The sequence below is a fragment of the Phyllobates terribilis genome, unplaced genomic scaffold, assembly GCF_046119375.1.
Source record: "Phyllobates terribilis strain yellow unplaced genomic scaffold, ASM4611937v1 Scaffold_7__3_contigs__length_470593459, whole genome shotgun sequence".
In the NCBI taxonomy this organism is placed as follows: Eukaryota; Metazoa; Chordata; class Amphibia; order Anura; family Dendrobatidae; genus Phyllobates; species Phyllobates terribilis.
The window spans coordinates 97,555,897-97,579,948 of NW_027362767.1; positions in this window are offsets into that span (position 1 = coordinate 97,555,897).

A 24,052-nucleotide genomic window follows, 5' to 3' on the forward strand; every position below is an offset into this window, starting at 1 on the left:
CAGCGGACCCTGCTGCAGCGGCGGCCACAGTGACCGCATCACAACGGGTGGCGTAGTCGACACAAAAGAACTCTTAATAACATCTGTAGGACTGCCACATAACACTGAGCTTGACGCCCTGGGCACGGGGCCGGGTCACAGCCGCTCGGAGACTACAACCCCCCCATCTGATCCGGTGCCGGGTATTCCCCTCAAAAAGGAATATGTCCCAGGGGGCGCGTCACATGTATGTAGTAGCGGCTAGGCCTGAGGTGGTCAGCGTTTTGGCGCATATCCAACCTCCTCCGAGGATTGCTGGATGTTTTCCTGCTACTATCCCAGTTCTATGACTCCCGTTAAAACAAAGCTTCAGGTGATGAATGAGGGATGAGGTGGTGGCAAAGGAGAAAGAGCAGGAGGAACCGGGACCAATCAACCACACGTCTTGTAGGATATGTTTCTGTACCAAAAGGAGCGGTTGGGCTACAGTTATAGGCACTCCAATGCCCCTTGGAAGTGACATGGAGGTCAGAGGACCTTAACTAAACCATGTTTTCCATTTATAGCAACTGGGTCTCCTGTACACTGTTAGCCTAAGCAATGAATGGAAGGCTTTTCAAAAATTATGAGGAACTGCAATGCCCCTTGAAACAGACGTGGATTACAGCGTACTAAAAACCTTCAACCCATTATTGGGGAGTGGGTTTCCCAAAGTGTTCGCCTATGCATTGAAAAGCAAAAGCTGACTAAAATTAGGAGGAAATGCAATGCCCGTTGGAAGAATCGTGGAGGTTAGAGGTAATTAAAAACAACATTTCAATGCCCCTTGGAAGAGCTGTGGAGTTCAGAGTGGTTTAACAAGATGGTTTTAATGCCACTTGGAAGAGCCATGCAGTACAGCATATTAAAAACATTATTCCCATTATTGGGGAGTGGGTCTCCCATAGTCTTTGCCTATGCCTTCCAAGCAAAAGCGGCCAAAAATTAGGATGGAGAAACTTGCAATGCTGGCAACACGGACCATGGTCACCCTGGTGGTATAGTGGTGGTGGAGGCTAAGGATAAGGAGAAGAGCAAAAAACAGCCGAAATGAGGAAGCGTATACCTATGTGTGGGTGTGAAGCGGTGCATGGGAATACACCTCCCGAAATAACACAGTGGATTTGACTTTATGTTACTCTGCGGTCATTTGGTGGTGATGAGAAGTCTGGCCCAATCCAGCCCTTGTTCATTTTGATAAGGGTCAGCTTGTCAGCATTGTCAGTTGACAGGCGAGTGCACTTATCAGTTATAATTCCCCCAGCGGCACTAAAAACACGCTCCTATAACACGCTAGCGGTAGGGCAGGCCAGGACCTCCAAGGCGTACAGAGCGAGTTATGACATCGTAGGTTTGAGGTATGACATCGTAGGTATAACAGAGACTTGGCTAGACGATAGCTACGACTGGGCGGTAAATTTAACAGATTATAGTTTATTTAGAAGGGACCTGAAACAGGGGAAGGGCGGAGGAGTCTGCTTATATGTAAAGTCACGTCTAAAGCCCAGACTAAGGGAAGATATAGGAGAGGGAGAAGAGAGGGTCGAGTCCATGTGGGTAGAGATAGAGGGGGCAAAAAATAATAATAAAATATTACTGGGGGTCTGCTATAAGCCACCCAATATAACAGAGGAGAATGAGAAACTGCTATTAGGACAAATAGACAAAGTAGCAAAACATAATGAGGTGATTGTAATGGGGGACTTCAACTACCCGGATATTGACTGGGAAACAGAAACCTGTAGATCGCAGAAAGGAAAAAGGTTCTTGACAAATATCAAGGATAATTATCTCTCCCAACTAGTGCAGGAACCAACGAGAGGGAAGGCCGTGTTGGACTTAATATTGACTAATAGGCCTGATAGAATAACTGAGGTACAGATAGGGGGGCACCTAGGTAATAGTGATCATAATATTATCAATTTCAAAATGCCCTTCAGTAGGGTTATCAATAAGGGAACAACTAAAACATTAAACTTTAGGAGGGCGAAGTTTGATCAGCTGAAAGAAAACCTTCAACTTATAGACTGGGACAAAGTTCTTAATCAAGGAAATACGAATAGTAAATGGGAAACCTTCAAAAGAATTCTGAATACTCAGTGCGAGAGGTATATACCGTATGGGAATAAAAGGGCCAGAAATAAGAGGAAACCAATATGGTTGAACAAGAACGTAAAAGGGGTGTTAAATAGCAAAAAAGAGGCATTCAAGAGATTAAAACAGGAAAACAGCAAGGAGGCACTAATGTGTTACAAGGAAAAAACGAGAACCTGCAAGAAACAAATAAAAATAGCAAAGGAGGAAACAGAGAGACGTATTGCTAGGGAAAGTAGATCAAATCCCAAACTGTTCTTTACGTATATAAATAGTAAAAGGATTAAATCGAATAATATTGGACCGATAAAAAGTGATGAAGGCAAAATCATAGAGAAAGATGAGGATAAAGCTAATCTATTAAATAAATTTTTTTCGTCAACTTTCACAAAGGAAAAAGAACTAACAGGCGAAATGAGAAGTGACAAACTTAATCCTCCACTAAGTATGACAAATCTAACCCAAGCTGGGGTACAGAAACGCCTCAGTAACATTAAAATAAACAAATCACCAGGACCTGATGGCATACACCCACGGGTACTAAGGGAACTAAGTAATGTGATAGACAGACCCTTATATCTTATATTTAAGGACTCTGTTGAGACTGGGTCTGTGCCACTTGATTGGCGACAGGCGAATGTAGTGCCAATATTCAAAAAGGGAGCGAAAAGTGACGCCGGAAACTATCGGCCGGTGAGTCTGACGTCCGTTGTGGGCAAAATTTTTGAAAGCTTCATTAAAGAGGCAATTACGGAGCATCTTGATGCTAATAATCTTTTAATCCCGAACCAACATGGATTCATGAGGAATCGCTCCTGCCAAACAAACCTGATTGACTTCTACGAGGAGGTTAGCTCTCGAGTAGATCAGGGGGAACCAGTGGATGTCGTGCATCTCGACTTCTCAAAAGCGTTCGATAGCGTGCCACATAATAGGTTGGCATACAAAATGAGAATGATGGGGCTGGGGGAAAATGTCTGCAAGTGGGTAGCTAACTGGCTAAAGGATAGAAGGCAGAGGGTGGTTATAAATGGAATATACTCAGATTGGGTAAGCGTCACTAGTGGGGTACCACAGGGGTCTGTACTAGGCCCAATGTTATTTAATATCTTTATTAACGACATAGTCAACGGGATAAATAGTAAAATATCAATATTTGCAGATGACACAAAGTTATGTAAAACAATTAATACAAAAGAGGACAGTGCAGACCTACAGAGGGATTTGGATAAGCTGGGTAGGTGGAGCATTAAATGGCAAATGAGGTTTAACGAGGAGAAATGTAAGGTCATACATATGGGAAGGAAAAATGGAAGTCACCAGTACTCACTGAATGGGAAATCATTGGGGAATTCAGAGATGGAGAAGGACTTGGGCATCTTGATTGATAGCAAACTAAATTGGAGTGCCCAAAGTCAGACGGCTGCTGTAAGGGCAAACAGGGTAATGGGATGTATCAGAAGAGGTATAGCTGCAAAGGATGAGAACATTGTTCTTCCACTGTACAAAGCACTGGTCAGACCACACTTGGAATACTGTGCTCAGTTATGGGCCCCAATATATAGAAAGGATATAAATGAGCTTGAAAAGGTACAAAGGAGGGCAACAAAATTAATAAAGGGAATGGAGGGACTGCAATACCCAGAGAGGTTGGCAAAACTACGACTATTCAGCCTGGAAAAGAGAAGGTTGAGGGGGGACATAATAAATGTGTACAAATATGTTAGGGGACAGTATAGAGACCTTGGCCGGGATTTGTTCAAAAGGAGGGATATTACGGTAACAAGAGGGCATTCACTAAGACTGGAAGAGAAAAGGTTTCAGCACCAGCATAGGAAGGGGTTCTTTACGGTAAGAGCAGTGAGAATATGGAATTCACAGAGTGAGGAGACGGTAATGTCGGATTCACTAAACCAGTTCAAGCGGGGAATGGATGCATTTCTAGATACCAGGCAGATTTCTGCATATACTTAAAAATAAAATAAAATAGTAGGTTGATACAGGGATTTATTCTGACTGCTGGTTTCAGAGTCGGGAGGGAATTTTTCCTCCGGTGAAGATTGGCTAAATCATTTGGGGTTTTTGCCCTCCTCTGGATCAACTTTAGCAATTACAGAACTAACAGGTCGAATTTGATGGACGCAAGTCTTTATTCGGCTTTACTAACTATGTACTATTTCCAAGTGTCCAGCTTGGATACCCAATAATTAAAAGGCACAGAGGAATCACGGAGGACGCTGCTACGGTCGGCAAGGTACTCCCTCACCATCTTTTGAAACTTTCCACTCCTTGCGAGAGTACCCCGCGCCTCAGGGCCTGTAAGCTGGGTGGGTCTCAGAAAACTGTCCCAGAACATTGACAATGTTCCCCAGACTCTGCTGGATTGGAGTTGCATCTCTCTCGCCTGTACGCCTTGGTTGGGCAACGGACTGTGACCTCTGCCGCTAGCATGTTCAGATGGGAATTTATTTTAACAGTTCTGCAGCAAGGGCCTTCTGGTACTGCCCCATTTTTGTAGACCTCTCCACCTCAGGAATAAGAGAGTGAAAGTTCTCCTTGTAGCTGGGGTCTAAAAGGGTCACCAAACAGTAATGACTGTCACCCAACATTTTGACAACGCGAGGGTCACGGTTAAGACAGCGTAACAAAGTCAGCCATGTGTGCCAGACTGGTAACGGGCAAGACTTCCGTGTCCTCACCAAGATGACGACTGACCATGCTCTCCTCCTCCTCCCCCCTGTCCTCAGGCCACCCACGCTGAACCGACGGTATATGACAGTTGTACAGGTACTACCGTCTACAGCGCATGATACCAGCTCCTGTTGTTCCTCCTCCTCTCCCTCAATGTCCCCCAATGCACGTTGGGATGAGATGAGGCTGGGCTGTGTGTAATCGCCCGCTACGGCTTCTTGATCCATCTCATCATACTCTGGCTGGAATGCCTCCTCTTTAATTCTCTGCAGAGAGCGTTGCAAAAGACAGACAAGTGGGATGCTGACACTAATGATGGTGTCATCGCCACTCACCATCTTGGTGGCCTCCTCAAAGTTTGTCAGGATGGTACATATGTCAGACATCCAGGTCCACTCCTGAGGTCTTATGTGTGGAGTCTGACCTGAATATCGACGGCCTTGTTGCAGCTGGTACTCCACAACTGCTCTCTTCTGCTCACAAATCCTTTGCAACATGTGGAGGGTAGAGTTCCAACGTGTGGGGACATCACACACCAGTCGGTGTGCCGGAAGCTGCAAACGCTGCTGCAACACCGCAAGGGCGGCGGAAGCAGTAGCCGACTTCCGAAAATGAGCTGACAGGCGGCGTACTTTGACGAGCAGATCTGGCAACTCGGGGTACGATTTAAGAAACCGCTGAACCACGAGGTTAAGCACATGAGCCAGTCATGGTACGTGTGTGCTCTCACCTCGGAGCCGCCACCAGGTTACGGCCATTGTCACACACGAACATGCCTGGATGTAGGTACAGCGGTCTCAGCCACAGATCTGCCTGTTCTTTCACAGCTGTCCACAACTCACAAGCAGTGTGAGGTTTATCACCTAAGCTTATGAGTTTCAGCACAGCCTGTTGCCCCTTGGTTGAGGCAGTACTGCAGTGCTTCCAGCTTGTAACTGATGTGGTGATATCTGAGATGGAGGCTAAACATGAGGAGGACGAGGACGAGGAGGAGGACGAGGACGAGGAGGAGGACGAGGAGGAGGACGAGGAGGAGGACGACGAGGAGGACGAGGAGGAGGACGAGGAGGAGGACGACGAGGAGGACGAGGAGGAGGACGAGGAGGAGGACGAGGAGGAGGACGACGAGGAGGACGACGAGGAGGACGAGGAGGAGGACGAGGAGGAGGACGAGGAGGAGGACGAGGAGGAGGACGAGGAGGAGGACGAGGAGGAGGACGAGGAGGAGGACGAGGAGGAGGACGAGGAGGAGGACGAGGAGGAGGACGAGGAGGAGGACGAGGAGGAGGACGAGGAGGAGGACGAGGACGAGGAGGAGGAGGAGGACGAGGAGGAGGACGAGGACGAGGAGGAGGACGAGGAGGAGCTGTACACTGTGGGGGCAACTCTGACTGACATAGGGCCCACAATCCTCGGTGTGGGGAGGATGTGTTCCGTACCAAGGTCCGACTGGGTCCCGGCTTCCACTATGTTTACCCAGTGTGCCGTCAGGGAGATGTACCGTCCCTGACCACAAGCACTTGTCCACGTGTCCGTTGTCAGGTGGATTCTCCCAGTAACAGCATTGTTGAGGGCACGGCAGATGTTTTGGGACACGTGCTTGTGTAGTGCAGGGATGGCACACCAGGCAAAATAGTGTCGGCTGGGGACCGAGTACCAAGGGAGAGCCACCATCATAAGGTTGCGGAAGGATTCCGTCTCCACCAGCCTAAAAGGCAGCATTTCCAACGCAAGCAGTCGTGAAATGTGTGAATTTAGGACTGTGGCCTGTGGGGCGTTGGCTGCGAATTTGCGCTTTTGTTCCAAGGTCTGGGATATGGACAATTTAACGCTGCGTTGGGACGTGGACGTTGATGCTGTTTCTTGAGAAACTGCCATAACAAGTGAAGACAGAGGAGTGGGCATCTTCGCATGCAGTATGGACAGGGGATTGCCTTGCACGCACAACAGGGGGTTCTCTTGCACGCACAACAGCGGAAGAAGCAGTGGTGACACCCGCTGACACTGGTCGTGGACCCTGGGGTTCGCCCCACAAAGTCGGGTGCTTTGCTGCCATGTGCCTGATGATGCTGGTGGTGGTCAGCAGGGCCGGCGTCAGCACCCGGCGCACCTGGGCAAGTGCAGGGGCCCTGAGCAGGCAGAGGGGCCCACTGGCAGTCGCGCACCCCACGGGGCTATGGGCGGAGGAGAGCGGTGTCAGCGTCCGCCCTTCTCTCCCGCTTGCTCAGGGTCCCGGCAGCCGGATACTTACCTCTCCCCGTGCCTCCGCAGATCCGCTATCTTCCTGCTCTGCGCTCCCTGTGACGTCTCAGGTCAGAGGGTGCGGTTACGTCTTTCCAACGCGCGCTCCCCTGAGCCGTCACAGGGAGCGCAGAGCGGGAAGATACCGGTGACGCTGGAGTCCGGACCCGAGCAGCTGCAGCAGGTGAGTATTTGATTTTTTTTTTAATGTATGGAGGCATGGGGCATTATAGAGAGAGGGGGGTGACATCCTGCATGGGGCATTATAGAGAGGGGGTGACAGCCTGCATGGGGCATTATAGAGAGAGGGGGTGACAGCCTGCATGGGCCATTATTAGCGTTGAGCCACCCCCGTAGTGTTCGAGTTCGGTTCGGTTCGTCGAACACCCGTGTGTTCGCCGAACGGTTCGTCGAACACCCGTGTGTTCGCCGAACTGTTCGTCGAACACCCGTGTGTTCGCCGAACACCTTCGAACACCGTTAAAACCAATGGCAGGCAAACAAAAACACATAGAAACACATAGAAAACACCTTCAAAGGTGTCCAAAAGCTGACAAACTGCTCAGAAGACACAACTAACACATGGAAAAGTGACAAGTACATATAGTCATGCGAAAAGAAAAGAGGTGGAGGAGTAAAAGGAGGGGGGAGACACAGATATAGGCATGTCATGCCCTTCTAAAGTCCAAAAAGTGAGAAGCCGACACGTTCAGTCTGCTCCTGCCCGTGCCACCTCCGTGTCGCCGGGTTTGTGCCAGAGCCGCGGTGAACCCTGATGGCCAGCCCCCCCTCTCCCAATACTGGTGCCTGTCCGCTGGTGGGTCGAGCGAGCCCCCCTGTGGTGGAGGCAGCTCTAAGCTTTTTAATTTAAATTGTCTCTCTAATTTGAATGAATACACTTTAAATCCATTTACAGGGATCTATTGGAGGGCAAGTCTCATGCCAGCAGCAGCGTAATTCCAGCTCCAGTAGCGTCCACTAAAGCTGCTGCAGTTAAAAAGCTTTTATAAGGATCGAGCTCGGCTGTCCACCGCAAGGCATCCTACTGCCAGTCCCAGCCCCTATGCCTTGGGGTGCCTCCTGATGCTCTTCACTGAGTATCCCGTGGTCCCGAAGCATTTCCTTTGAAAAAATTAAGTGTCCAAACTACAGGTGGTGTAGCTTGCTTAATAGCCGGGATAATCCGCTGACTAGCAGACACTGCTACTAGGCACAAAGTATTTCCTGGGCTAGATGCAGTTAAAAATTTGTAATTAGATACTCTCGTTGGATGCTGAGAAAGCATTCCATAGAGTCTCCTGGCACGCCATATATGATTCTCTTAAAAAGCTTGGGGTAGGGGTCTAGGGGACCCTTTTATAGCCAAAATCACGGCCCTGTATCACAATACGTCACCTAGGCTGAAGATAAATGGAACTGTAGCACCCTGAGGGCTCGGTTGCTACAGAGGTATTGCACCTCACCCAGAGGTGTGATATCTCACTCTCAGGTAAGGATGGAGTGTGGATCAGGACCCGACACCTGCATGCATTACACCACATTGCCGTGGGGCAGGGCGACCAATATGCCTCTGAGATGGGCACGACAGTCCCTGTCCCTGGCTGGAGTGGGGGGGGGGGGAAAACTGAGGAAGGGGAACCCTGTAGTGCAGGAGCAGGGAGGAAGCAGTTCCTGGGTGCATTGAGAAGGGAGTATAAAAGGTGGGCACCATCTTAGTTCAGTGCAGAGAAGTCTGAGCAGAAGTGGCAGGGAGCAGGGGCTCTGCATGAGCTCTGCTCCGGAGGCGGGCCTAGTAACAGAGGCCCAGGCCTGGAAGAGGGAGAAGGAAGGAAGAGGAGCGGAGAAGGCTCCAGGAACGAGGAATGAAGGGATCCCAGGGGTGCGGACGGGCGAGTCGCCACCGCACGCCCGAATCCACCTGCGTGGAGGGGTCAGGCCAAAGGGGGGAGACCGGTCCCCGAAACTAGTGGAGGCAGGAAACGACCCTCAGCTAGAAACCGGAGGCTGTGACATTTTATGTGGCGCAGCCCCTCGCTTCACCCGCTAGGAAGGCACCACATAGGGTCAGGGAAACTGGCGCCAAGTTTACCAAGAGGAGGCCCGAGGCAGCCGGACAGAAGGGTTGGTAAGAAAGGCCAGACAAAGGACACACAAAGGGGGTCCTGTGAAGCGCTCCAAAGTTATCTGAGAGTTGTCTGAGCCCCTCACCTGGTGAGCACAGTACGACATGGGCAGCCGTTACCTGCAGACGTGGTCTGGATAATAAGAACTGTGAGTAAAGGCCCTGGACTGCATCACTGACTCCGTGTCGTTACTGCTGCTGCCCTGCACCATCACCCCCATCCTCCGCATACACTGCCCTGAGGCTATACTCCTCCCGTGGGGAGTTATGCTACGCTCTGCTGCACCCACAACACCAGCCTCAGCGGTCTGCCCTGCAGCGGCGGTTCACTCTGACCGCAATCCACGGGTGGCGTAGTCAGACATTTAAACATCAAAACCACATAAATAGTTCCGCCACTGGTTTGACCACCCTGAGCCACGGAACCGGGTCGCCGCCACGAAGACTACAACCACCAGCATCCACCAAAAAGGGTCCGGCTCCGGGTGTCCCAAGGCCCAGGGGGTGCATCAGAACATTTTCATCACCTTTCACAATCACCAATGGGACAAGGCAGGGATGTTCTCTGTCCCCTCTCTTATGCATCCTAGTGACGGAGCACCTGCTCTCATCAATTCGCCATAACCCCAATATTAGGTGGATTGAGGTGGGAGGCACCGAGTACAAGTGCTCTCTATTTGCTGATGATGTCCTAGTATATATCACTCAATCACATATATCCATCCATGCTGTTATGGCTGAAATAGATCACTTTGTTACATGGTCAAATTTTAAAATCAATGCAGCGAAGTCTGAGGCCCTCGATGTCTCCCTCCCCAAATCTATATAGGATTCCATCCAGTCCAACTTTCCCTGTGCCTGGCCCTCACAGGGTATCAAATACTTAGGAATTCCTATTCATAGAGACCTCTCCCATCTATGTTATCTTAATTTTGGGCCCTTTATTGAACAACTCCATACAGACCACGGTTGGCAAGTTAGAACTGTAAGATTCACTACGTGAACCACTGGTGTTTTGTGGAAAAGCACATGTACACTGTGTTCCAAATTATTATGCAAAAAGTGTTTAGGAGTGATAAGGGAAGAATTTGTTTGTTTGTCAGTTAAACTCATTGATGGTGATGTGTGTCAGGGCTCTTTATATCACTGTAAGCAATTGCAGACACCTGTGCTAATTAGTTTGGCAGGTGTGTCCAATGAAAGGCAAGACTACTTAAGAAGGCTGTCTCACATTATTAAGCAGCCTACATTTTCTGCCAAAATGGGAAAGAAAAAGGATGTGTCGGCTGCTGAGAAGCAACAAATTGTGGAGTGTTTAGGTCAAGGCATGACTACAATCAACATTGTGCGATGATCAGGATGAAGTGTCTTGGCAATCAAGAAGTATGTAGCTGATTCACAGTACACACGTGTGCGTGCTGATAAGGGCAAATTGAGGACTCTTTCCTACAGGCAATTACGTCAGGTTGAAAGAGCAGCGGCAAAAAAGCCTTGTCATAGCAGCAGACAAGTTTTTGAAGCTGTTGTGCCTCCAACGTCCCCCGAACAACAAGATGCAGGGTCCTTCAGAGGTTTGCAGCTGTGCATACGCCATCCTGTCGACCTCCTCTATCCACTTCACACAAGCAGAAACGGCTCCAGTGGGCCAAACATTACATGAAGACTGATTTCAAAACTGTTTTGTTCACGGATGAGTGCCGTGCAGCGCTCGATGGTCCAGATGGATGGAGTGGAGGATGGCTGGTTGATGGACACCCCATGCAAACACGGCTACAGCGCCAACAAGGAGGAGGTGGAGTAATGTTTTGGGCTGGAATCATGGGGAGAGAGATTGTCGGCCCCTTTAGGATCCCTGAAGGCGCTAAAGATGAACTCCATAATGTATGTGGATTTTCTCAAACAGCACTTCCTGCCATGGTTCAAGAAGAAGAATCGTGTATTTCACAGCAAGATCATTTTTTTGCATGATAATGCACCATCTCATGCTGCACATAAAACATCTGCATCTCTGGCTGATATGGGCATAAAAGGGGACAAACTTATGGTGTGACCCCCATGCTCCCCTGAACTCTACCCCATTCAGAACCTCTGGAGCATCATCAAAAGGAGTGTCTATGATGGCGGGAGTCAGTTCACATCTAAGCAACAGCTCTGGGAGGGTATTCTGTCCTCATGCAAAACAATTGAAGCAGAAACCATCCAAAACCTGACAAATTCAATGGACGAGAGAGTTCAGAAGCTCCTTTCGAACAAGGGGTCCTATGTGAAAATGTAACATCACCTAGAATAAAGTTTTGAGTTGAAAACTGTTTGATTTCAGTTTCTAATAACCTGCTAATGCTTATAATTTCAAAAATGACCATTTTTTGGTCTTTATTAAAATGAAAAGGTTGATCGAAAAGTTTGGGGGATCTAAGAGTGTGGTAACCCAGTAGTCATGATTACTTCGAATTCTGACAATATGAGGGTCATGTTGCAGGTAGTGCAGCAAGAAGGCACTTATGTGTCTTGCGCATCTCGGAGCCCCAAAATTATTTTCCGGGCTAGATGCAGCTAAAAATTATTATTAATTTTAAATCTGGTGGAGCTTAGTATAGATGGCCTAATAGGATCAGTGCTGCACACTGCTACAAAGCCCAAATTATTTTCCAGTCAAGATACAGATAAACATGATTAGTAATTTTAAATCTGGTGGAGCTTATTATAGATGGCCTAATAGAATCAGTGCTGCACACTGCTACAAAGCCCAAATTATTTTCCAGCCAAGATACAGATAAACATGATTAGTAATTTGAAAGCTTAAAACGGTTGGTAGGGTGATTTTAACCAATCATCAAGCTTTTACTCTCCCCAGGATGACACAGGGGTAGAAAAGTCGTTTCGGATCCATGATTTGTTCATCTTTATGAACGTGAGTCTGTCTACATTATCAGTGGAGAGCCGCGTGTGCTTATCTGTCAGCACACCACCAGCAGCGCTGAACACACGTTCAGACAGAACGCTGGCTGCGGGGCATGACAAGATCTCCAAGGCGTAAGTGGCTAGCTCCGGCCATTTATCCAGATTGGAAGCCCAAAAAGAGCAAGGGTCCAGTGACACAGTCATGGCTTCAATGTTTACTTGGAGATACTCCTGTACTATCGTCTCTAGGCGTTGACTATGTGTCAGACTTCGTGTCTCCTGTGGCCTTGCAAAGGATGGGCTAAAAAAGTGGTGAAATGATTCCGCAAAATTGATGTTACCAGCAGATACTGTGGTTCTGTTACGGTTTGAGTGCTGAACACTTGACGGTCCCACGGTTGGCAAGTTGGAACTGTGAGATTCACTACGTGCACCACTGGTGTTTTGTGGAAAAGCACATGTAAGATTCTGCAACAGTCTCTGCTGATACTCCGGCATGCGTGCATCCCTTTCTATGGCAGGAATAATTTCGGCTAATTTACTTTTGTACCGGGGATCTAACAGTGTGGCAACCCAGTAGTCAGGATTATTTCTAATTCTCACAATTCGAGGGTCATGTTGCAGGTAGTGCAGCAAGAAGGCACTCATGTGTGTTGCGCATCCAGGAGCACCAAGTCCCTGTTGTGTTGGTGGCGAGGTAACAATCTTGCTTCCTTCCTCTGTCCTCTCCCCCCAACCTCGCACAACAGAAATGTGATCAAGGTCTCCCTCATCTGATGAGTCTTCCATCAGTTCGTCCTCCACCTCTTCCTGGGCTCCTGCACCTTCTTCACTAGTTTGGCTGCTACCATGCGCCCTGGTAAAACCATCTCCCCCACCCTCACATGCCTGCCGCCTTGGTGCTGCCGACCGTCTGGACCTTACAGATGTTAGCCCTTCCGCATACAACTCCTCCTCCTCTACTTCCTCCACCTCCTCTTGTGCCACCACCTGACTCCGAATTCTGTTTAACATGTGCTCCAGCATGTAAATCACCGGAATAGTCATGCTGATAATGGCATCGTCAGCACTAAACATCTTCGTCGCCATTTCAAAACTGTGCAGAAGGGTGCATAGGTCCCTGATCTGAGACCACTCCTCCAGCGTGATTTGCCCCACCTCTGGATCTCGTTGGCCCAGGCTATACGTCAGAACGTATTGCACCAGGGCTTGTCGGTGCTGCCACAGTCACTGCAACATGTGCAGAGTTGAATTCCACCGGGTAGGCACATCGCATTTTAGCCGGTGAAGTGGCAGGCCCAACGACTTCTGTAGAGATGTAAGTCGCTGAGCTGCGGGATGCGAACGGCGGAAGTGAGCACACAGCGACCGTGCCCTCTGCAGAAGGCCATCTAGTCTGGGATAGTGGGCTAAAAATTGCTGGACAACCAGGTTCAACACGTGAGCCATACAATGCACGTGTGTGACATTGCCCCGGCGAAGGACCGCACCCAGGTTTGCAGCATTGTCGCACAAGGCCTTCCCTGGTTTCAGGTCCAGTGGAGACAACCATTCATGAAATTGGTTCTCCAGAGCTGACCACAACTCCTCAGCTGTGTGACTCACATTTCCCAGACATTTCAAAGTAAAAACCGCCTGATGACGTTGAGCCCTACTGCCAGCATAGTAAGGAGGTGTGCAGGATCCCTTCTGCGCAGTTAGAAAGCTTGTGGCATGACCAGACAGGCTTTGGGTGCAGGTGGAAGACCGAGAGGAGGTTGAGGAGGCAGAAGCAGTGGAGGAACTTTGACATAAAGAGGATTGACGCACAACTCGTGGGGACGGCAAGACTTGGACAGCAGCCCCTTGTCCTGCTGTCACCATAGTTACCCAGTGCCCAGTCAGCGACATGTAACGCCCCTGTCCATGCCTACTCGTCCAAGTGTCTGTGGTGAAATGCACCCTGTCACACACAGAGTTTCTCAAAGAAGCGGTGATGTTGTGTGCGACATGCTGGTGGAGCGCAGGCACACCTTTCTTTGAGAAGTAGTGCCGACTGGGCATCTGGTATTGGGGCACTGCGACGGACATAAGGTCTCGAAAATCCTCTGTGTCCACCAGGCGGAAAGGCAGCATTTCTGTAGCCAAGAGCTTGCAGATGGTGAAATTCAACCTCTTAGCTTTCTCATGGCTAGGAGGAAATGGTCTTTTACTTGTCCACATCTGAGGGACCGAGGGCTGGCTATTGTGCTTAGACGGGGTTGATAAGGGTGTCCCCGGCAAACTGCCGGTCTGTGAGAAAGATGCAGGCGGGCATGTTAGGTTGCCTTGATCCAAAGGTGGTGCTATCGATGTCGGACAGCGCTCAACACCAGCTGGTGTTACCACCTCCAAAGAAAATGATGACCTGCCAATCACGCTGGCTGTTGCGGGTAAAGAGGTGGCAGGTCTGCACCCCAAAACAGGTGTGACTGCTGTCCCCCCAGTCACAGAGGATGAAGAGGCCGCGGATGCACAAGATATGGCAGACGGTGGTTGGCCCGGCCGGCTAGGCCGCATTGTAGCACACTGAGCTTCCCACTGCAACTTATGCTTCATGTCCATGTGCCAGTTCATGCATGAAGTACTCAAACTATGTATTTTTTGGCCTCTACTTAGCTTTTGCTGACAAATGTTACAGATAACACAAGTTGGGTCATCTTTATCGATCTGAAAAAATGCCCAGGCTATCAAGGCTTAGCACCCATGCGACCTGAAGAGCCACCACGACTTGTGGCGAGAGGCAGAGTTGTGTTTGAGGATGCAGTTGTTGACGTGCTTCCAGTACTACGTCTCTGTCCAGGAAGGCGCAACCTGACCTCGTCGTCACTAGCATCTTCCTCCACCTCCTCTGCTTACCTCATCTCTTGGCTGACTGTGGGTTGACAGTAAGTGGGATCTCCAACCTCATCATCATCACCCTGTGTGTTATCACACCCGTCGTCCTCAGAGCCAACCTGTTCCTGCCCTGACAAAAAACTAAAGTTGTCGCTCCAATCAGGTATTTGAGTCTCATCATCGTCTTCCTCATTGTCTCCACCAACAGGAGTTACAGTTTGGGAATGAGGGTCTACATTATGGTCAGAACCTTCTGCGTCTGGTCCTGGATCCGACTCAAAGATTCTGGGCATCAGTGCAGATCATTTCCTCGTCTGGATTCACAGAAGCGCTGGAGTCGACCTCTGATTCCCAGGCTATAGTATGAGTAAACAGCTCTGCAGACTCAACCATCTGTTCTACCTCATACTCAGACGGGCAGCTGGAGATTTGGGAGCTGTGAGGAAGCAAGTGCGATTGGGGTGACACCTTTGAGGACTGGAGTATTTGTGATGTTGAAGTTGATGTGGAGGAGAGCCCACTTAAAGGAGCACTTGATATCCGTTGAAGCACCTGCTGTTTTTGTGCCTCATCTGGAATTTGTAGCGATTGGCGTGGCCGTAAGAAAGGGATCTTATCACATTGTCCGCTAAAAGAAGTAGACATTTTAGTTTGTCTGGAAGATGGTCTTTCTTCTGCAGATGTTACTGTTGCTTGAACACCTACCCCACGGACACAACCTTTTTTCCCCTTCCCAACACGCCTATTCCCCTTTCCACCAGCAGCAGGCCTTTTTCCACTCATTTTGGTGGTTAACTAATTCACAACTCTGGAGTTGTTTGCACAAAAAAACAATGGATGGGAACCGAGCAGAGCTGAGTGGCCAAACTGTGGTATTAGGCCAAAACTATTGGCTGGGTTAGATGCAGAAAAAAATTATATTCAGTTTGCAACCTGATGGAGGTCAGTATAGATGGACTAATAGAACAAGTCCCACACACTGCTAGAAGGCCAAATATTTTTTCAGAGCTAGATGCAGAAAAAAATTATATTCAGTTTGCAACCTGATGGAGGTCAGTATAGATGGACTAATAGAACAAGTCCTACACACAGCTAGAAGCCCAAATATTTTTTCAGAGGTACTGTAGATGCAGATAAAAATTAGTTTTAATTTGCAACCTGATGGAGGTCAGTATAGATGGACTAATAGAATGATGCTATGCCCAAAAGATTTTACTTCACTAGGTGCAGTAAAAAAATTGGTATTCTATACACAGGTGGTATATCTTGCAACACAGATAGGCTACTCCACTGACTAACACACTCTGCAATAGGCCAAAAAGGATTAGCTTTGCTAGATTCAGCCAAATGCTGTGAAAAAAACTTGCACAGCACTGGCACAGACCTGCCTGGCAAAAACTGATAGGAACTGATGTAACCTAGTCCTGAAAAGGACTGCAATTACAATTAGTCTTTACTCCCACAATCTATCTATTTAAGAGCACAGACCTGCCTGATAAAAGTCGTAGGAAATGCTGTAACCTAGTCCTTAAAAGGACTGCAATCACAACTATTCCCTACTCCCAAGCTATCTGTAGATTTGTGTGAAAATTGGCTTGAAATTAACAAGGTATAGCGCACACAGCAACAGCGGTGCCGTCTAACACGCAGCTGCAGCAGTGAGAAAATGGTGGCGACGGGGAAAATGGCTGGGTCATATAGGGCAAGGACATGTGACATACACTGCCAATGACACATGTGACACCCCAGGGGTCTGGTTGCCACAGTAATAGAGATATTACGTCTGAGAGCAGGTGGGAGGTCTCTTGGTCAGGAATCCTATGCATGCCACACCTCCTGCCCAGTCCTGGGAGGGGAAGGACTTCCCCTATATAAAGCTGGGGCTGAGGCAGGGTTAGTGAGAAGAGTAGAGAGAAGAAGTGGAGCAGCATAGGAAAGAAAGATCAGGAGCTCAGTGGGAGCAGTGCTAAAAGGAATCAGGGGCTGGCAGCTGAAGAGCTCGCCCTGATTGAAGAGTTACCACCGGACCCGGAGTCCGAGGCTGTGGGGATTAACCCAGACCCAGCAGCAGAAACCGCCCGGCAGGGGATTTCAGGTCCTCTGGCCAAGAAACCCGAAGGCACGGTCACACGCGTGGGACCAGCACCGCCGTCGTGGAGCGGAAGCCACTAGAAGGCCCCGAGTCACCGACCATATGGGTGAGCACCACACGGTACACTCAGGGACGTGGGCTACCTTCACCCGCCTCTAGCAAGGAAGCCAGAAGAGTACAATTAGTTGGGGAGGCCTACAACTCCGCCTGGCCAAGGGGGATCCCATCTGCTCAAGGACTGACCAGGCCCCGACCGCTAGCCAGTACTCCGGGAGGGTCTATCTTTGTCACCAGTAAAGACCCTGAACTACACCGCATCGTCTCTGAGTGGTTCCTACTACCCCCATCATCCACGTCGGCTGCCCTGAGGCCATACCCCTCCCGTTGGGGGTTATACCATCCACGCTGCACCATCCTTCCACCGGCCTCAGCGGTCTGCCCTGCAGCGGCAGCTCCATAGCTGCATTCAACGGGTGGCGTAGTCGTCCTACATCTACTGCTAATATACTCAGCCACACAGTTTGACTCCCTGGGCACGGACCGGGTCACCGCCACGAGACTACTACCCCCAACAGGCCCGGCTCCGGGTAGTCCCCGCGTGCGCAACGCTACACTAAGTGGGCCCAGGGGCGCGTCACACATGCCCTTGCTTGTGTGAAAAAAAGCACTTCGCTCCGTGTGTGCGCTGCTGATATCTGTCAGCCTTGCACCTCCCCACTGTAAATGCGGGAAAGAGAAAAAAAAATGGAGATCTTCATTATTCCTGCAGAGATCCATCCCCTGCCCCTCCCCCCACCCCGCTGTACACTCAAACTGCATATTAACATTAATTTTCATCATTACTGAGAAAAAATCCAGTTATGATTTTGGTGCACGAACAGTTATCGAACATAACCTCGAACAGCCGAATTTTTCTCAAATCGTTCGTGTTCGCCGAACGGCTCGAACACCGCCCAAAACAGCTCGAATTTGAGATTGGCTAACAGTTCGAGTCGAACAACGCTCATCTCTAGCCATTATAGAGAGAGGGGTACATCCTGCATGGGGCATTATAAGGGGGGGGGGGGGGACAGCCTGCATAGTGCTTTGTGTGGGGGGGGGGGTAAACAGCCTGCATGGAGCATTATAAAGGGGGGGGGGGGACAGCCTGTATGGGGCATTATGTGGGGGGTAACAGCCTGCATGGAGCATTATAAGGGGGGGGGGGGGGACAGCCTGCATGGGGCATTATATGGGGGCCAGTATCCCGTATGGAGCCTTATATGGGGGCCAGTATCCCGTATGGAGCCTTATATGGGGGCCAGTATCCCGTATGGAGCCTTATATGGGGGCCAGTATCCCGTATGGAGCCTTATATGGGGGCCAGTATCCCGTATGAAGCCTTATATGGGGGCCAGTATCCCGTATGGAGCCTTATATGGGGGCCAGTATTCCGTATGGAGCCTTATATGGGGGCCAGTATTCCGTATGGAGCCTTATATGGGGGCCAGTATTCCGTATGGAGCCTTATACCGGGGCCAGTATTCCGTATGGAGCGATTCGCCGGTTTCTGATCTATTGTGGAATTTTCAATAGATATCGCTTATGTAATGTAAGAAGTGAAATCTTTGCATTGCACTAATATATATATATATATATATATATATATATATATATATATATATATATATATATATATATATATATATATATATATATATATATATATTCTCTGCGGTATCTGTGCATCATGAATCGTGGTATGTATTAAAGGGGCCCACTGAGACTCTTTCGCCCGGGCCCCAGAAAAACCTGGAGCCAGCCCTGGTGGTCAGGCTGGTAGTTTTGTCACCCCTGCTGATGCTGGCCTAGCAGGTGGTACAAATGGCCTTTTTGGGGTTATCAGCAGAGTCTTTAAAAAAAAATCCAGACTCTGGAAGACCTAACGGTTGTACTGGCAACGTCCCTCGTGTTGGTGTTACGGGGAACGGTTGCCTGCCTTCTGTCTGCGGCCACCACACTGCTTCTTCCTGCCTGTTGGGGTACTCTGTCTCCCTCCCCCTGTGTGCTGCTGGCCTCGCTCGGCGTGTCCTCCTGCCACGTTGGGTCAGTTACTAGATCATCCACCACCTCCTCACCACGGTCCTCCTCCTCACTTCGTGGCAATTGTGTCTCGTCATCGTCCACCTCTTGTGGACAAATTGCCTGCGTCGCCTTCCTGTAGCCATGGCTGTTCAAATATTTGGGCATCGCTACATCGGATCTCCTCTTCCACCACTTCAAGCGGAGCAGGCGAGGGGCCCAAATATGGAAATGGACCAGTGAACAGCTCTTCAGAGTGTCCAAGTGTGGGATCAGTTGCTTTCCGATGACGCTCGGCATGGTGGGAGGAAGGAGCATCAGGGTGAGGAGTATGTGTAGCGCCCCGAGGGTTCGGCCGCTACAGGGGTATTGCACCTCAGTCCAGAGGTGTGATATTCCACTCCTGGGTAAGGATGGAGTATGGACCAGGGTTCAGTTAGCTGCATACAGCACACACACCCCATTTCCGAGGGACAGCTCAACGGTGCTCCCACTAGACAGAAGTGCAGGCACGACCGACTATGTCCCTGCCTGGAGTGGGGAGGGGGGTGGAACACCCAGTGCTGTAGGGGCAGATAGGGGTTGGTTCCTGAGCGTAGATAGGAGCTCATTGGTTGCTGGTCACCTGGGCTCATGGTCAGAGGGAGGTATAAAAGGTGGGCACCATCTTAGAACAGTGTTCAGTCTGTGAGGAGAGGAGAGCTGACAGGGAGCAGCAGCTCAGGCTGAGTGCTGCTCCAGAGGCAGGCCTAGAGAAGAGGCCGGAGCCTGAGAGGAGAAGGAGAAGTGGGCCTGGAGAAGAGGCCAAGGGAAGGAGGAGAAGACAGAACAGGAAAGAAGGAGAAGAGAGAGAGAAACAGAAGGGCTCAGGAACAAGAAGGTGGAAGGGACCCTAAGAACCCACGAGAATCCAGGGTGAAGGGTCAGGCAGATTAAGGGTACCGGATCCCAAGTTGGTGGAGGAGAAACTACCCTCAGCCAAAGACCGGTCGTCGTGATCATCTATTGGTGCGACACCTCATCAAACCTGCTAGGAAGGCACCATATAGGACAGCGGAGGACGGGGCCCACGTTTAACCGCACAAGTCCGCAGCAGCTGGACAAAAGTGGGTCACTGGTGAGGCAGGCCAGAGAAAGGATTAAAGGGGGTCCTGTGCCATGCTCCTGAGCTGCCTGGGAGTTGACCGAGCCCCACACCTGGTGGACGCAGCACGGCTCGGGCAGTCATTCCCTGCAGAAGTGACTTGGATATTAACCGTGAGTAAAGACCCTGGACTGCAGTACGTTGTCTGTGTGCTTTTTCGCTCCTCCGGCACTACCGGTACTGGGACTCTCACCACCATCACTCCCACCATCTACTACACTGCCCTGGGGCCGCACTCTTCCCGTGGGGAGTCACACCATCCCAGCTGCACACACCATCGGCCCCAGCGGACTGCCTTGCAGCGGCGGTTCCTAATAACCGCAATCCACGGGTGGCGTAGTCGGACATTATCTAAAGCAAGTAGCAGACTACCATTGGTCTGACCACCCTGAGCCGCGGGACCGGGCCGCCACTACTACTCCCAGCGTCTCCCTATCGCCCGGATCCGCGTGCCCCACGGCCCAGGGGGCGAGTCATATGCGGCTGAGACTCACGGCTACTAAGACTTGACCGTGTGGAAGACAGACCGCAGTTGGTGGTGCCCAGGTGACTGGAAGTATTATCTGCTATCCAATTATTAACATGTTCACACTGATCAGTTGGCAATAGTAGTGTTGTTGTGTGCTTCCCTAGTAATTCGGTCAAGAAGTGGAAGCAAGAAGATGTGGCTGTTGGTTGTGGCACATTTTCACCTTGGCCACGGCCCCGTCCTCTGCACGCACCATCACCAGAATGTCCACTTTCACGTCCCTTGCCACGCGCCTTGCCCATTGTAAATGAAGTAAAATAGCTTACACTCGCACTATCAATGGCAAAAGGGTAATAAAAAGTAGATTAGAACCGTGGAAGAGGAAAACTACAGTTTTATTTCTCTGGCCTACACCAGAATCTTTTTAACAGATATATTTGTGTCTGAACAGTCAGCGAGACACTCAAACTGTTTTTTTTTTTTTTTATGGAAAAAAGGCAAAAAAGTGGACAATACAGAGCTTTGAACTGTGGAACTGCAAAACCACAGTTCTAGTTATCTGGCCGAAACCAAACACTCTTAAACAGATATATTTGTGTCTAAACACTCACAGACACACTAAAAAAAAATTATTTTTTTTTTTTGGGGGGGAGGGGGGGGGATACCAAAAGGTTAAGATGACGGGTATTTGTACAGTCTGACTGAGGGAAAAAAAAAAAAGAGTATTTAGATGAAAAAAAAAAAAAAAAAAAGGATTTTTCCTGGCCCCTGAGACCCGGGGCTAAGTCTAGCAATTTGAGCAGCAGCAGCACACAGGACTGTAATGCAGTGTTTGTTGGTATAGCCCAGGGGTCTCAAACTCAGCTGGGCATATGGGCCGCACACGGAAAAACATTTAATTTGGGGAGCCGCATTATTTACATGACAAAGTGACATTTTTAGTGATACCATTTTATTTTCTATACACGTTTTGAACTGGTCCTCATCTTGCAGACACGGTCTCCCATCCAGGTCCCCCATATTGCAGACACGGTCTCCCGTCCAGGTCCCCCGTATTGCAGACACGGTCTCCCGTCCAGGCCCCCCGTATTGCAGACACGGTCTCCCGTCCAAGTCCCCAATACTGCCGACATGCCCCCCACCCAGGTCCCCGCCCCCCCCATACTGCGCTCAGGGTCCCCGTCCCCCCCCATACAGCGCTCAGGGTCCCCGTCCCCCCCCCATACTGCGCTCAGGGTCCCCATCCCCCCCATACAGCACACAGTGCCCCCCCTATACTGAGCACAGGTCCCCTGTGCTGTATTTCACATGACAGAAAAAAAAAAAAAAATTCTCACCTGTCCTCCGTTCCCTCTGCGTCCTTTCTGCACCTGTGGCCCGCAGGCACAGACCCCGTAATAATCGCGGCTCTCTCCAGCAGCCGTGGACATCAGCGCAGTAATGCAGAGTATTGCCACGCAGAGACCGGCTCTCTGCACAGCAATACCAGTGTCACCCGCGGCCTATCAGAGGCCAGCAGCTGATATCTGTGCATGGCAGTGACGTCATACGCCGCTGCGCTGGGACGCAGAGGTCAGCTGCTGGCTTCTGATAGCCGGCGGCTGACACTGGTATTGCTGTGCAGAGAGCCGGTCTCTGTGTGGCAATACTCAATACACTGCATTACAGCGCTGATGTCGGCGGCTGCTGGAGAGAACAGCGATAGTTACGAGGTCTGTGCCTGCGGGCTGCAAGAAGCAGCCGGAGGGGCCGCATGCGGCCCGCGGGCAGAGTGTTTGAGACCCCAGGTATAACCACTGAGTCTCCTATACAGCCTGCCTGCCTGATATCTGGGATGGATTTTAGTCCTGAGAAGGACTGTTTGTTTGATTTTGCAGGCTTTAGAGACCATACACTACCTATTTCGCAGTATAAATCTCTCCCTAGCTCAGCAGCGCTGTCCCTACACTGTCTGATAAGGTGCAACTGTGTCCAAGATGGCGGCACCTGGTTTTAAATACTCGAGGTGACGCTGTGCGGCCAGCCAATCACTGTAATGCCCACAACCAACATGGCTGCAGCATTACAGTGACTGGCTGGCAATCCCTGCATGTTCATTGGCTCTGTAAAGAGCGCCAAACATGCAGGGCGGAGACCCAAGCTCCCGCCCGAGTAACCCGGAAATGCTCGGTGCTCGCCGAGCATCCCAAGTAGTGAGATGCTCGGGTGAGTACCGAGCAGTGTCAAGCATGCTCGCTCAACACTAACCTCCACCCTTCTTTGGCTTCTGTAAAGCCAGAGTTATCAATAAAGAAGGAGGATGGCAGATAAAGCTGCAAAACAAGTAGGTGGGAAGTAGCACTGAACAGTTTGGCCTCACCAAGGGTGCACCGAGTGCCTGTGCTTCATTTTAACAGTCATTCTTTTGCTAATAGACTCCCTTAAAGTAAAGCTCATTGAGCACTATTTAGGCTGCGTTCACACATTGCGTATTTTCGCGCGCTTTTTTGTGCGCGCTTTTTCAAAATACGCAATGTGCCTTGCATCTGCCAGCAAAGTGAATGGGAAATTCACTATGCCGTTCAGACACTGTGTGATTTTACGCAGCGCGAAAGCGCAGTTGCGTAAAGAATTGACATGTCAATTCTTTACGCAGATGCGTCCCGCGCTTTCTCCTATTGTGCCCATTATAAGTGATGGAATTACGCAGCGGTGTTCACACACTGTGTAATTCCAGCGCTTTTTTATGGAGGCGCAGGAGAAACTATGGATACTCACCTATCCGATGGATGGGAGAGCCGTCCGGTCCGGTCCCGCGCTTCCAGCATCTGCCGGTGAAGCGATCAGCTGTAAGCTAACCGGCTTGTAACCGACCGGTCAGCTGATTTACAAGCCGGTCACGTGACAGTCAGCTGATCGCTTCACGGCAGATGCTGGAAGCCGCGGGACCGGACCGGACGCCTCTCCCATCCATCGGATAGGTGAGTATCCATAGTTTATTTCTTTTAAAACAGAGTATGTACTGCAGCCAGAAGCTGTCTGTACATACACTGCTAGGGGGACACTCACACACACAACACAGACGCACAGTACACACAGACACATACATTACACATGTCACACTTCATTTCACACTGGGCTTTTTGCTGCGCTTTTTTACGCAGTGTGTGAATGGAGGTGCTTTTTTTACCTGCGTAAAAAAACGCAGGTAAAACAAGCAGGAAAATAAGCAGCGTAAAAAGCCGCAGGGAAATACGCAATGTGTGAACGCAGCCTTAGACTGTAGAGCAAAGGAAAGGACAGAAGTGTTTATTAACCGCTCCTACTTGTTATGATAGTGTAGCAACTCACTGGGGAAAATAGATAATACACTGAAAACTGCAA